At 38.2% G+C, this 15,605-nt stretch overlaps 1 long non-coding RNA gene across 1 annotated transcript; it reads left to right on the forward strand.

The window, feature by feature from the left end:
• Positions 1 to 356: 356 nt before the first annotated feature.
• Positions 357 to 13,166, forward strand: LOC148998324 (uncharacterized). The gene is made up of 2 exons (XR_016146932.1): positions 357 to 495; positions 12,466 to 13,166. It is a non-coding gene; the product is annotated as an uncharacterized LOC148998324 (long non-coding RNA).
• The last annotated feature ends 2,439 nt before the right edge of the window (positions 13,167 to 15,605 follow it).

The following is a 15,605-nucleotide window of genomic DNA, read 5'->3' on the forward strand; positions in this document are numbered from 1 at the left end:
TCAGGCCAAATGTGAATCGGATCGACTTAGGACGAAAACACGGATCAATGTTGACAGAGCGTTTGAATTATGGAGAGTAATCCGCTACTTTTATTGTGATAAATTACAAGTTTTCAGATTTGCTGAAATAATGGTAAACTGTAATGAAATAGCAAGGTAAACTACAACATACATGAGACATGAAATGAACACAAAAGACTGTGCAGGACAACAAATAGTATAAAACTTAAACTTTGTTAATTATTTCTTAAATGAGCAATCGGTTCGCTTGATAAGACCCTTTTTCATTAATCATTCATGAAGACCCTTAGTCATTAAAGAAAGGGTTAAAGCCCTTTGAACAGTTTGCAGTTTGTACTGAAAGTGTATTTTGGAATTGTTTGGTTAGCAGTAAAGTCCATTATATGGAGAAAAATGCTGGAATGTTTTCATCAAAAACCTTAATTTCTTTTCGACTGAAGAAAGAATGACATGGATATCTTGGATGACATGAGGGTGAGTAAATTATCAGCAAAAGTTTTTTCAAAAGTGAACTACTCCTTTGAGGTGAGTAGTTCGCAGATCGGTTTCACTTTATTTGGATGGTCCCTTTAACACATTCAGTTGGGTGCTCAATATCCCTCCTCGTCTCCATCCTATAACCTGAAAACCGAGCTCAGCCATCTTGAAGGACATCTCAATTCTCTAATGGGCTATATGTACGCATAAGTTCCGCATTTGACGCAAGGATGCTCGTCCATTTCCGATTGTGGAGATTAAAGCGGAGGAACACTGAGGAAAACGGGATTATGGCAGAGTCTTCAAAATGTACTGTCCTCCCGTCTTTGAAATGAAATGTACATACGTTTAGATGTAATTTTATATATAGTTACCCAGATAGCAAACTGACATTGAATCAACGTGGAAATATGCAGCCCGTTCTCATCCTTTAACGTCATATAGAACGCTATATGCAAAAACGGCGCTATACTACGCACATGGCTCCCTTTATCGTTAATATAACACGCGAACCCAAGACGTTATAAATCCTTTAGCGTGAATATGACACGTACACCCTACCCCACACCTAAACTTAGCCCTCACAGCACGTGTTATATTAACGATAACGGGTGCCATGTGCGTAGTATAGCGCCGTTTTGTCACTAGCGTTCTATATGACATTAAAGGATGAGAATGCGTTGAAATATGACATCGAAACAACGTTGATCTGACATTGTTTTGCTCATCGAATTAACGTTGAATCAACGTCAGACGCGTCATTCTTTCAAAACTAACGGAAAATCAACATAAAATCAACGCGTTGTTTCAACGTTATGAAAGCAAACCAATTTTCGATTTTATTTAGCTTTGAAGAATGCCGCGTCTGACGTTGGTTCAACGTTAATTCGATGAGCAAATCAACGTTGTTTCAGTGTCATGAGAGACGTCGTTTCCACGTTGATTCAATGTCAGTTTGCTGTCTGGGTATGTTTATTTAATATAATTTTAAAAAGAAGCATAAACACAACGAGGGGTGTCTGTTTTATCTGTTTTTGTGACTAACGTTTCTTTAGTATAACCATGGCATGGAGTATAAAACTCAGTATAAATTCTCGGTATTGCATTGGACTCTACGATCGGCGGAAGTTATCGAGCATCCCTAATGCTTCACCGGAAATACCGCCGTGCATAGAGCCCATTTTGCACCACGAGGAGTCGAGGAGTGAGGAGACTTCCAGAGGAGGCATGAGTGAGGATACATAGGTGTATCCTATATGCGGAAGCATTTTATTGACTAAGGCCCCGTTTACACGAGTGAAAACGGTTATTCCGGGTGAAAACGTAAAAATATTTTATCGGATGTGCCTTTCATTTACACGACGACGGCGTTTTTGAGGCTTAAAAACGCAAAAAAGTGGAACCACCCTCCAGAGTGGAAGCGCAAAAGTCTACTTGACAGTGAAGGTTGGACTTGGTGTTGTAGTATGCACTCCTAGCCGCCTGAAGTGCATACTACATTGAATTTCACACACTTTTGCTTTACCATTTGCACACGAATTTCCCACTCAAAACGCTCGTCTAAACACAGAATAAAAAGTGATGACGCAACGCCACTTTTGCGTCTTCTCTTCAGAATTGTTTCCGTGTAAACATAGCCTTAGCGTGACACACATATCAATTCTCCTCCCCTTCACATCGGTCACAATCATTTTAATTTGTACTTTACCTTGGCAGTTTATATAAACCACACATCTCACATATTTCAACAGTGTTGCCTATCTATATTATTATTTATTATGAATTTATTAAATAACCAAACTTCAACAACATAAGTTCAGATCCTATTAGCGCTGCTGATGACACTGGAGTGACGCTCAAGGGATCAAGTATTCCAATATATATAAAAAAGTTTTTATTCGATTCCCCTGTCCGCTTTTTCTTTCCTTGCTTCCTTCCCTCGCGTCCTACAGGGGGTGGAGCTGAGACACGAGGGAAGGAAGCACAAATAAGAAATGAGAAGCACCCTATAAGTAATGTTGCACCTACATCTCCCTATCTCTCACTAGAGTGTTAGAGTATTATTACAGTGGTAGGGTTAGGGATAGAATAAGTTGACATGTAGTTGCAAAGTTTCTTATAGTCAGTAGATTGTCTGTTGGAGGAGCATCACAATAAAGAGTTGGTAGATATTAAGCAGACAGTCTACTATAATCTAATGAGAGTTGATATGTAGTTGCAAAGTTACTTATAGTCAAAAGGGACCATCAAAATAAAGTGTTACCCACAGATCTTGTCAGACCAGACAACAACTGAATATGAAGAGTGTGCTCTTATAGATTAGTGATTGGTGTCAGGTGTTGGTTGATGGCTGAATGAGTGCAGGTGAGAACCAAGAGGAATGCTGGGAAATGTAGTCTGTGTGTTTCTGAAAAAGTAACAAATATAATAAAAATGTAATTGCGACTTAAATTATTTTTATAATTGAAACTGTGACTTCATATATCATAATCGGACATCGTTTATCTTAATTTTTGCACACATTTACCTTTATATTTTTACTTCCATAGTATACATAGCTGCAAAGAAAGTGAAAAAATTAAGCTGAATAAACAAAATATTTCATGTAAAAATAAAACACAATTCAAGTGCAGAATGTACAGTATTCTTCTGCATTCATTAGTAAGTACCACAGTGAAAAGTGGCAATGCGTAATAAAACAAAAACACCTCCCAACAATACGTCTTCCACAACAGATGTTAGAAGGGATTGTGAAATATTTTTGTAATCAGTTTGTCACCAATTATTGCAACTCAGCAACATTTAAAGTGATAATGTGAAGGGAGTCCAATCTAGATGGACGAACACAAGAAACGACGTGTGACTTCATACCCACCACAGCTTAACTTCAAGCTTCACACACATCCACGTACCTTCCTGGCCAGCGGTGATGAAAATGGGTTTAAGGCGCCCCATCCTGTGTTTCTGCCGCTGTTCACTGAGCACCTGTCGATAACTAATCCTGACCTTTCCCATCCGCAAAATTGAAAATAAGAATAAAATAAAATAGATGGCGGATGCTATCAAGGGGAGCACAGTGCTGGCGGAGGAAATGGTGTTACTAATGGATTTAGAGGTGGAAAAAGAAATGTATATATATGTGATGGCCCTTCCTGGGCCAGCCCTTTCACCCCTGGGCAAGCTTCTTCCACACACCACAAGATCTCATTCCTTCCTTCGCCCAACCACATAACCTAATCCCTGATTCTAGGGAAAGAGAGAAGAGTGAGTGCATTTCTGTCAGAACCACTATCATCAAAGATGATTAACAATTAGCATACAGTTAGGATTGGCGGAATGGTTCTGTTCTTGGCAAGAACTCCCTGTGCATCCATGCAGCTTAGCATGATAAGAGCGGGAAGCACAGAACAGAACAGAACCAGCACACATTTATTGCAGATATCATTAATGTTCTTAATGACATTAATTTAATGTGACAACATAAATCAAGATAAATGACAATCTGATTTGGAATATCCGAAGGCCAAATCCTGAATGTGGACGAGAGGAGGAGCTGGGGATACCTTATATTGAGAATGAGGAGTTGACGTCATTTTACAGTGCCCCTTCCCTTTCCGCCATGTTGGTAGGTTTCCCACGACAAAACAGTATTGATTACGTGTTTTTTTAGCTCGGTAGTAGAGGAGTTTCTCGCAATACTGCACTGTTTTACCATGCCTGGAAGTAACTGCTGCGTTAAAAACCGATAAAAACCCTGGTAACCGATAGCGTCACCTACCATCATGGCCGACCGGCTCAGACCCCGCCCAAATAGGCACGTGACTCCTCATTCTCAATAGAAATGCTGCACTGTAAAAAAAAATCTATCCACTGAATATTGACAAAATGGCAAAATTCTGTAAAAAAAAACAGGTCATTACCTGTAAATGTATGTTTTTTTTTTTTCAATGTGTGTAAGGTGTCATATTTCATAGATGCAGATAGCCACTAAAGGTCTCAATATACTCACGGCAAAGTTCTTTTTCGTTTTTCATTTAGAAGTTCAAAATATGTGACCAGCAGTATTGCTGAGGCTGGTGTTTAGATGCACAAATACATACACATCTAAAGGATTATTAGGGACAGGTCAATTTCTCATTAATGCAAATACCTAAATCAACCAATCACATGGCAGTTTCTTCAATGCATTTAGGGGTGTGGTCCTGGTCAAGACAATCTCCTGAACTCAAAACTGAATGTCAGAATGGGAAAGAAAGGTGGTTTAAGCAATTTTGAGTGTGGCATGGTTGTTGGTGCCAGACGGCCCGGTCTGAGTATTTCACAATGTGCTCAGTTACTGGGATTTTCATGCACAACCATTTCTAGGGTTTACAAAGAATGGTGTGAAAAGGGAAAAACATTCGGTATGCGGCAGTCCTGTGGGCGAAAATGCCTTGTTGATGCAAGAGGTCAGAGGAGAATAGGCCGACTGATTCAAGCTGACAGAAGAGCAACTTTGACTGAAATAGCCACTCGTTACAACCGAGGTATTCAGCAAAGCATTTGTGAAGCCACAACACGCACAACCTTGAGGCGGATGGGCTACAACAGCAGAAGACCCCACCGGGTACCACTCATCTCCACTACAAATAGGAAAAAGAGGCTACAGTTTGCAAGAGCTCAACAAAATTGGATAGTTTAAAACTGGAAACGTGTTGCCTGGTCTGATGGGTCTCAATTTCTGTTGAGACATTCAGATGGTAGAGTCAGAATTTGGCGTAAACAGTATAAGAACATGGATCCATCATGCTTTGTTACCACTGTGCAGGCTGGTGGTGGTGGTGTAATGGTGTCAGGGATGTTTTCTTCACACTTTAGGCCCCTTAGTGCCAAATGGGCATCTTTTAAATGCCACGGCCTACCTGAGTGCTGTTTCTGACCATGTCCATCCCTTTATGGTCACCATGTACCCATCCTCTGATGGCTACTTCCAGCAGGATAATGCACCATGTCACAAAGCTTAAATCATTTCAAATTGGTTTCTTGAACACGACAATGAGTTCACTGTACTAAAATGGCCCCCACAGTCACCAGATCTCAACCCAATAGAGCATCTTTGGGATGTGGTGGAAGGGGAGCTTCGTTCCCTGGATGTGCATCCCACAAATTTCCATCAACTGCAAGATGCGATCCTATCAATATGGGCCAACATTTTTTTTAAAGAATGTGTGCCATCAAATTTAAACATGGAGAACGATCGCTGCTGTGACTTCTATTCTTTACTATTTTTTCCACAACAGCAACATTACCTTGTCTTGTCATTAAAATTGTATAATATAATGTAATATAAAACTCCCTTATATTCCTAAATAATGGATACTATAGTCATAATTATGGGATGCCAAAATTATGATAGGCTGTAAAAAGTTAAATGATGAGATGTCACATGTCATAAATTATGCCAAAATGATGAGATACTAATTGTGGGATATAAGTCCGAATTTGTACATGTCGAAAGGAGATACAAAGACATAATGGCAATTTCTGGGCCAGCCATTTCACACCTTGGTAGGGTTTCTTCACACACCGTAAGATCTTATTGTTTCCTTTGCCCAACCACATAACGTAATCCCTGTTTCTAGAGAAAGGGAGAGTGTCTCAGTGCCTCTTTCACACACGCACACACACACAGATGCTTCAGCAATTGTGTAGGCAGCATCTTGAAGAAGTCCTTGTCAGCCAGCATTGAGGGAGGGTGAGATGAGAGTTTGTCATACTGTGTGTGCTGAAATGGGTGTCCTATGCAGAATGTGATGAGTATCTACCTGCGCTTCCACTTGCATGTTCACAGATTGCTGGGAGTGAGCGTCTGTCCTCATTTGGCTCCGAGCCAGTCATACCTGTTAGAGCTGGAAATTACTTTCTCGTCTGTGCCACAAGCATCTCCATGCATCAAGAACACTCTGCATACATTTGAGTAATATTATGCCACAACCTGTGGTGAAGATGGGATATTGTATAGATAGCTATGAAAACTGCGCCTCAAGATTGCCAGATCGCCTCTTTTAGAACTTTTTTTTATCTGTTGCTTTAGAAATATTGAGGATGGTCTGTGCAAGATTGTGGCTATTATGTCTGTTTCAAACTGATGTAGGAGTATTTTTGAGGATTTGTATACAATGTCTGTATGTAGGTAACTAACAAAGACATCATCCTAGAATTCAGATTACAGTTACAGTTTCAGTTACTCACATTAAGATTTCAATGGGCTCTACACTCTAAAAAATGCTGGGTTGTTTTAACCCAATTTTGGGTCAAATATGGACAAACCCGAAATGTTGGGTTAAAAATGTAATGTAAAAATTTAACCCAACGGCTGGGTTAGTCCATATTTGACCCAAAGTTGGGTTAAAACAACCCAGCATTTTTTAGAGTGTATGCACGGCGGTATTTCGGGTGAAGCATTAGGGATGCTCGATAACTTCCGCCGATCATAGAGTCCAATGCAATACCGAGAATTTATATTGATTTTTATACTCCATGGTTATAATAAAGAAACGTTAGTCACAAAAACAGATTGAACAGACACCCCTCGTTGTGTTCATGCTTCTTTTTAAAATTATATTAAATAAACATAACTATATATAAAATTACATCTAAACGTATGTACGTTTCATTTCAAAGACGGGAAGACAGTAAATTTTGAAGACTCTGCCATAATCCCGTTTTCCTCCGCTTTAATCTCCACAACCGGAAATGGACGAGCATCCTTGCGTCAAATGCGGAACTTATGTGTGCATATAGCCCATTACATGAGAGTAGACATTAAAACTTCATGCTGATTTGTACTTGGCTTTCGCCAAGATAAGCACAAACTAAGACGTAGCGTAGGTGCGTTCACGCCGGACACGATTAGCGCGTCAGGCGTGAACGATTTCAATGGTAAGTCAATGCAAAGATGCGTTATGCGCGTAAAAAATTTCTGCGGCGCGAATGAGGCGTAGAGCGTGGTGCGGTAGACGCGAATACGCCTCATTCGTGTGTCAAGTTCATGCGAATTGTGCGAATTGAGCGTCTGGCGCGTTACACGCAAATGATTTAGTTAGAGCTATTTGTGGATTCAAGCATTTGACGCAAATTCGCGCCTGCTGCCCGAGTTGAAAATCTGAACTTTGGCGTCAATTCGCTCCGTATCAGTTCGTGGATGCTTCAATAAATTATTTTGTAATATGGCTAAATGCCTGGTGTGGTTCTAATGCACAAAAAAGCAAATATTTTATCAGTAAAAACTTTATTTCAATATACGAGACATGTTGGTAATCCTCACTCGCTACGATGCGGGACAACAAGTCATCAAATTGGCCGCAGGACAGACGGAAGTACCGCTGACAGCGGCCGTCTAGGCTACTAATAGTACAGACAGTAACTTTCGATTGAGCGCCGAACAGATGCGAATGTGTTCTATTGTTTGGCAGCCTCAGTGCATCATCAAGTAGGGGCGTGTCCACGAGCTCAGGGGCTCCAGTGCGTCATCGAGCCCTATTTTAGCCCCGCCCAAAAAATCCGGAAAATAGCAATGGAGAAAAACTGTTTAACTGTCTAACTCCGTATTTCAGTACTTCACAGTTCAGTCTTTATAATATGTTTTAGCAATACAATTGTAACATTTCTAATGTGTTTTGAATTTTTTTGTAGAAGTGCCTTTGGGAAAACCCAGACAACTTTCGGCAAATTTAGATTTGCTCTGCAAGTTAGTCTGGCAAAGAGCTCATTCAAACCCATTTCCAATCCGCCGAAATGGCGGCACCAATCAAAAACGTTGGGGCTTTACACGATGACGACAGCACAGCGACAGTGAAGCAGATTTTGTACATTCACAAAGGGGTATGACGGTTATAGTTGAACACCGTAATTAGAACTCTATAACCGCCAAAACCATGTTCTTAAAATATTTTTTTTCAAAAACATTTTTTTTCATAGAGAATGTTTAAATACTAATATCAGCTTGCGAGGGAAACGGAGGCTGAGTTAGTGGTGCTTCAGAGACTGCTGCTACTGCTGGAGATGAATCGGGAGAGGTCTGTGCACCTAAACCATGTTTAAACTCGACACGTCCATACGAGCGCGAAGGTGCGCGGCAAAAATGACGCGTTCGGTGCGCAAGACAGACCCCACTTCCCTTGGCTGTGTGCATGGCTTTTTTTGTAGCGGTGCCACGTCCAAGGATGAACGACTCCAAGCCGAATCCGCCCGAGCATGTACGTCTCACCCATAGACAGTAAGCTCAACCCGATCTCACGGGAATTCGTACGAATTTTACGAGGTGGCTATTTCGTAACAATTCGTACGACCTCACTCGTACGAATTAGTACGATTTTGCTAAATCGTACATATTTTACGAATTAGCCAATTCGTATGAATTCGTATGAATGACCTACCCCTGACCCCGCCCCTAAACATAACCGTCACGTGGGTTTAGAGTCTAAAGACAAATCGTACAAATTCTTACGAGTGAGGTCATATGAATTAGTACGAATTAGCCACTTTTGAATCACTCGTACAAATTCGTACGAATTGGTCGTGAGATAGCGTAGGGTCTCACCATACCGGCACTCAGTTTGCGTGTCTAAATTGCAAAGTTCATTGCAAATTTTTTTTGTTAAGGTTTTGTTTACTGTGTGTGATAATGTAAAGCAGATTCACTTATAGTTGTCTTGCTGTTAATTTTAAATAAACGAAGAGCAAGTAGCTAATCAGATTGTCTGCCCGTTTATTCAAACAGACGAACGTCATTTTGCATACGTCATCTCATTCAGCGCTCTGATTGGTTTTAGGTCTATCCAATTGTGCCTTTGAGGCATTTGAGCTACAGTACGTCCGTTGGTGACGCCCCTTTGGAAATGATTTGTCTATGAAGCTTTGCCAGACCATAACTCAGTTACAAACTGAGATGGTCTGGTTTTAGACCAGGCTAGCCTTTAAGATCCAATGAATCAAGACTTGACTTGACTCGAGAATGACAATAACAACTGAAGTGATTAAATTATTTTTATATATACCAATCATCGCAATATCATTTGATGAACAAAATGTTAAGTCAGAAATGTCAGGCTTTTCAGACTCAGTATTTCAAAGACAACAGAAGTAATTATTAAATTACATATAAAAATGTACTTTTGACCTTACTTAAGTGGGTCAAAAAAGCACTAAATTCAAATTTAAACTAAAATACATTTCAGACACACTCAGAGTGAAACCTCAACTGTGAATTTGGAAACGTTTGTTGTTTGCTTCAGTATAACAAATTGCTTTATTAGGACTAGAACGGTTGTCTGATTCGCCAGACACATACAATCAGACCCTTGTTGTAAGTTAAAGTTCTTATTTAGCAACTTCTTAGCACCTGATTGCGCATAATTATCTTGAAGTTCATTAATACAAATCAGGAAGGTGAGATTTAAAATCGTATGCAGATGCAAAAAAGGTGTAACACTAGCTTTATTATACATAATTAGGCACTGACACTCTCGCAAGAAACAACTCTTCTCCCTAAATACCCCAGAATAGTCTCTGATTTGAATGAGTAAATTAATAAGGATTATTTCTTTCTCCCCATTGGTGAATATATATATAAACAGGTCTCCACAGGAGATATAGACACACATGAAATGGGGAGCGCTTGTGTCTGATGTTACGCTGGAGGCCACTAGAGGGGGTTTTGGTACAGAACAGATAAGGCTGGCCATTCTGCTGTCTAATCCTTATCAATAGTGCTGTGAGAGATTGCCTGTAAGCCCCTGGACTGGGTTTAGCTTCCGTCTCTTTGATCCTTGTCATAAATAGGACAGCCATTCAATATGTTCAAAATGACAAGAGATGTTTCAAAGCAGGTCAGCAAATGGTAAACACGAGCAGCTGAAAAGGTCTCTGAACATGCTGACTTCATGTTTGTTGTGCAGCGCTTATGTTTACAAAGGCACAAAATGACTGAACTGGATAAAAACATCTCTTTTTTTTTCCTCAGGACGTATTTTTTTGAGTGCATAAGTCATACTGAAAACTTTTACGCTGCTTTTATGGTGGTTTTTGTTGTATCCTTTGATAGATTTGGTGGTTCACTGTAAAAAGTGTTCAGTTTACTTACTTAAAAAAATGAGTAAAGCAAATAAAAGTGGTTTTAACCCCCGTTGCCTTAAAATTATTAACTAAATAAACGTAATCCTTAATTAAAAAAAATGGGTTATGTTAACTTGACAATTCACATTACTTATTTTTTTTCAATTAAGCATTGTGTTTATTTAGTTAATATTTTTAAGGCAACTGTTTTCCTCAATGTTTTTTTTTTAAGTTAAGTCAACTGATCACTTTTTACAGTGAGTTTAAATGATCAAAATCTACAAACGTTGAGATTCTTAAAGGGGACATATCATGCTAAATCCACTTTTTTAGCCCTTCAATGCATTTTGTTATATTTGGAGTGTTTATAAGTGGTACCAAAAAGTTGAAATGATTCTCTTCAGGTGCTTCATTTATATCTTTATATTCTGTTTTGGTCATATTTTGCAACCTGTTCAAATTTTTCTGTTCTCTATATGAAGTTTTTTGAACAATTACGTCAGTATTTGCAGCGGACATTGACTAACGGCCCAACACTTCGAGCACTCCGCCATTTTCATTTCTCGCTCCGATTTTGTAGATGCAGAAGTTACGAGAAAGCAAGTCAAAATGTTCGGTTGTTGGATGTAGTGACCTGAAGCGCTTCAAGGATTCCAAATTCAACAACCTCCGCCAGAATAAAGAAGGGTTTGCCGATCGATTTCTTCTGAATGAGGGGTAAATCCCTTCTATCTTTGGAGACGACAAACAGAGCATTTCGATAAGCTGTAAATATTGTTAATAAAAATAAAGTACTTTACTTACTTAAAACACATGGTGGTCATGGTTTAGCAGTACCTTTGTATTTCTTTCTTTTTGTTTTAAAGTAACATTACACGTCTGCAGTATTATTGTTCTTGAGTTTCATCAATGGTCATTTAGCTGCTGTGTTTTCTGATGCTTTTCTAAACGTATCATATTATCAATACAGGTTTTTAGTGGTAAGATTAGACCGTAGTCATTTATCTTGTCAGTGTGCTTGTTTTAACAAGAGAAATAATCGACTTTCACTTAGTTATAACACAACAAAGTTACATACCATTGCAATACATCCATATGAAGATGTTGTTCTGCAGGTTCGTCATCTTCTTTTTCAACTCGTTCGCTCTGGCTCGAACATGTAAGGCTTGATGGACAAGTCTTCCGTTGTTGACATTTTGTTAACGTGTGAATAAAAATGTTATTTGAAGCTATAGTATATATCGTATATCTCTAAAAATGGCCGAACGTGGTGGAGTTGAACAGACCGTGAACTCAGCGATCTGGAGAGCGGGCGGTGTGTGACACATCTCCTTTTTATTTAAAGAGACCGCTCCAAAACGAGTTGCTCACAGACGCATATAAGAAAAGGGGTAGAAAAGGGGCCTGTGGAGCTATAATAATTAGGAATTCAGACCCAAGCATTGCAGTTTCGCTTTATATAGACCACAAATGTATGATATATGTAAAAAGGAATGATTTAAAGTGATCATATCATGCTTTTAAGGAAAGACACTACAGACAAAACCATTGTTTTTTTCATGCAGTGAGAGAGAAATCTCCACTTCAGTAGCACTTGCATACACCAAAATTAACAGTTTTATTAAGGTTTAGAAATAATTTACCTGATTTATATAACATTTTACTCCTCAAAACATGGTGATTTTTCCCAGATTGTTGACAGTTTAGTGACTTATGCGGTGATAAAAGACAGAGATATAGCAGACCTATACAGGTGGCAATGGGGAGGAGGAGGGGTAAACAGATGTTTTCTTAATCGCACAGTAGGGTGATCACAGCTTGTCTAAGCTCTTGTTCTATCCAGACTGGACTATTGTAATGCTTTCTTTACAGGCGTTCCAGCATGCACTGTCAAACCTCTGCAACTGGTCCAGAATGCTACAGCTAGAGTGGACTTTAATGAGCCGAAGAGAGCGCACGTCACACCTCTCCTCATAAAATTGCACTGGTTACCAAATGCTGCTCGCATCAAACTCAAGGCACTGATGTTTGCCTATTACCTTGACTGTTTCAAGCTGGTGGAATGACCTGTATATCTCAACCCGAGCTGCTGAGTCCCTATCCATTTTCAAGAAACTGGTGAAGACGGACTAACTGGGACTATTTGGATATTGTTTCCCAATTGTTGGTTTGACTACTTCTCTCCTTATTTGTAAGTCGCCTTACACTGTGAAAAATAACCGTGATTTTAACGGTAAAATACTGTAAAAATGCTACAGTGCAAAACTGTTAATTGGTAAACAGAAAGTTTCCGTACTATACACGGTAAATAACTGTGATATAATTTTACAGTAAAATACCGTTAAATTTACAGTTTTTGAAAGTGAAAAAGAACAAATCATTGTATAATTTACAGTGAAAAAACGTAAATTGACATTCCCACAATTCCCTGTGTGACACTTGACATTTGATGTATTTTTGTTGAAATAACTATGGTTCCTCATAGTTTTATTGTTTTTTTTTTCTCATCAGTTATGTACATTAGGGTTTTATGTTACATGTACAGTAATGTTGTTAAATTAATGTTTATTGCATTTTTTTAATTTCATGTGCGTTACCATGATGGTGCTTAATGTTTGTGTGAATCACATTGTGCAGCTTTTTTAATTAAGTATTGCTTTATACAAGTATTCACTTGTGATGAGCTGTGATTGCTCATGTAACTCTCATCACTACTGTGATGATTGTTGGTTGTCAGTGTATTATAATTGTCTAAAACAGATATCAATACGTCAATAAGTTGGTAAATCCACATTTTATCAGAAATTGAAATATGGTTTATTACTGTAAATTAAGTTAAGTCTGTAAAACCAATAACGTCCCTACCGTATTTTTAACGGTAAAGTTCTGGCAACCACAGCTGCCGTTTTTTTTACCGTAAAATGTACGTATTATTTTTTACAGTGTAGGTAAAAAGCATCTGCTAAATGATTAAAAGTAATGTAGGGAACGAATATATGGTTACATATTGGAAGCATGTCTGGTTATGCAACGGAGAGAAACCAATCAGCACTCGGTTAGAGTTTCATGACTGAACTTTACATTTATGCAAGCATGATCATTCCATATTTAACTATTATTCCTCCTCTCATCGTCCATCATTCTCTTCTACTTTTTCTGAATGATAGCAAGGTTGTTTTAGCACAAACACACACAGATATCCACTCTACAACACTAAGAGTGTTATTCATCATTGGCACAATCCATTAGTAGCTCAATAGGTGATATGGCACCAGTGGTATATAAAAAAAACTAGATAGACTTTTAAACAAGGACTTTATCCACAGTCTAAGTGTACAAAAATCACACCCAAAGGCATACTGACATCTCTCTAGATAAATGACAGCACTTTTATTCAATAGCTTTTCTGGACTATTTGGTAATGCCCTCTAGTGGATTTATTTACAGAGACTTTTGTGCACTGTGTGTCTTCATTCATTAACTGGAAAGGTATTTGCTTAAGTAGACAGTGTGAATGCCACATTGGGCATTTTAATAGGAAACAATTAGTTCTAAAGGAACAGAGTGGTGACAAGAGATGTTCAGAAGTGTGAAAGGAGAACATAAATTAAACAAAATGGTCTATTTCCTGACCAGGGATGGAGCTTCAGTATGTGAGAAAGCTGTAGAATATTGGAAAAAGTCGCAAAATTATATATATATATATATATATATATATATATATATATAAACTTTGACAATTTGAAAAGTCATGCTTTTAAGAGCCCTTCATCAACATCAACAAAAACAACAACAACAATATAGTACTAAAACATCTGCAATAAAATTAAATATTAACAATGGATATGATGTATATGCATTGCAAATGGATTGATGGATTGATATGTTGCTTGCAAATAAATAATTTAGTTTATTTATATTTTAAATAAATAATTTTGTCTATTTATTTTTATATTGTTCGACAACTTGACAACTTCGATTCCCATAAACCAATGTGTTTGAACGACCACTTTGCGACAATATTTCGGAAAACAGTCATGACTAGCAAGTTGATTTATTCAACGGTGCATCATACTAAGCAGGTAAGCAGCGAGTTACATCACTGTATGGGAAACGCACCCCAGAATGGCAGCACAACTGAAAGGTTTGTTTGAGCGTCGTCCTTTACTGTACAGCCATGAATTGATATTTCCTTCACTTTTAGGTTTTAAGAAACTTTACATTTCCAAAAATTGCCTTTTTTCTTTAAAAAAAAAAAAAAAAAAAAAAACAAGCAAGCCCAGCCCTGGTGATAAAAAGTAATGCAAAAGTAATGTTATTTTTTATTGAAAGTAACTAAGTAACACAATAAGTTACTTTTTAGGGAGTAACACAATATTGTAATAGATCACTTTTAAAAGTAACTTTCCCCACCTTATTAACGACACCGTAATATAAAGTGTAACCAAAATTTGTAATACAACGGGATGGGAATTTGATATGCAATTCATACATAAATGTATGCCCATAAATTATTTAATTTAAGTAAAATTTCAATAGCTCTTTATATGCAAGTTTCAAGTTAATTCTTCTTGACTTATAAAAGTAAATTTCAAACCTGAGGGTTAAATTTAATGCAGACCATTTAAGACTTTTTTTTTTTTGTTAGAAATATGCACATTTTGGGAGGTTTGTTTTTATACCCAAGCAATATTTATACTGTGAGTCTGTGTGTGGCCATCAGAGAATTCAGCAGCATAAGCAGCAAGTGTCCCATGTGTCTCCACACATCACATGCAATAGGAGCATGTGATGGAACAAAGCACTTAAGATATCAAAGACAGAAGAAGGGGGAAGGGCTTCCTTACAATTGAGAATACCCAAGACAGTCAATCCACTGCCTTTTACCCTCTCTCTCTCTCTCTTCCTCTCTCTCTCTCTCTCTCTCTCTCTCTCTCTCTCTCTGCATACAGTTATATCTAATGCATGACTTGTGAAGTGCATACATGCTGGAATTCACTACTTTGATCCAT

Source organism: Pimephales promelas, chromosome 1 (assembly GCF_988280905.1).
Source record: "Pimephales promelas chromosome 1, fPimPro1.hap1.1, whole genome shotgun sequence".
Classification (NCBI taxonomy): domain Eukaryota; kingdom Metazoa; phylum Chordata; class Actinopteri; order Cypriniformes; family Leuciscidae; genus Pimephales; species Pimephales promelas.